This window comes from Myotis brandtii, unplaced genomic scaffold (assembly GCF_000412655.1).
Source record: "Myotis brandtii unplaced genomic scaffold, ASM41265v1 scaffold627, whole genome shotgun sequence".
In the NCBI taxonomy this organism is placed as follows: Eukaryota; Metazoa; Chordata; class Mammalia; order Chiroptera; family Vespertilionidae; genus Myotis; species Myotis brandtii.
In genome coordinates, this window is record NW_005370397.1 from 898,161 (window position 1) to 898,824 (window position 664).

The following is a 664-nucleotide window of genomic DNA, read 5'->3' on the forward strand; positions in this document are numbered from 1 at the left end:
AGGAAGCCTATCCAATGACTGAGACTCGGCCCGTCCTCGAGTCCTCCCGCTCCTCTGCCCTGAGTGGCTGCCAGCACCGTCTCATTCCCACCAGGATCGCTGTGGACTGGCGGTAGGAGCTTAACCGGCAATTTTAATTCTTGAAATTTGGAATCCTACTTGGATAAATCTAGAAATGGTTTCCCCAGCCCTTTTCTATGAGAAAAAATCCAAGTTGAAGGTTTATGAAGTTTCATCCAATATTATTTCTGCAGTTGAATATGCGCAACTTGTAATAATGTGCCGCCCAGAATCGCAGGAGGTGTGTGGGAATCCTGTATTTTATCTAAGAACCCTACGGAGCAGAGCTTAGAAAGCTGGGGGACTACCACCCATCTGTGCAAATGCGTTTCCCACTGTGGGGGTTCCTTCCCTCTTTCTGAACCTCCACTCGGCGTGAACTGGGGTTGTAGCTGTACATCCGAGGACGTGTCTCGGGATGATACAATGCGTGGGAAAGGTTTTGTTAAATTCAGAACGCCGTGACCAGTAACCAACGAGACTAATTGGGAGCCGTCCTCGTCTGTTTAAACGGAAATGACACCTGCCTGCCTGACGTCGTTGCCATGAGGGTTAAGCAGGTATACCTGGGGTCATGGTTTCCATCTGTAACAGCCTCCAACTG

General features: G+C 49.4%; 1 protein-coding gene across 1 annotated transcript in view; it reads left to right on the top strand.

Annotated features, from left to right (window-relative positions):
* Positions 1 to 664, top strand: part of KIF26B (kinesin family member 26B) — a 236,260-nt gene that overhangs the window by 198,675 nt on the left and 36,921 nt on the right. The gene's annotated exons all lie outside the window — the stretch shown is intronic.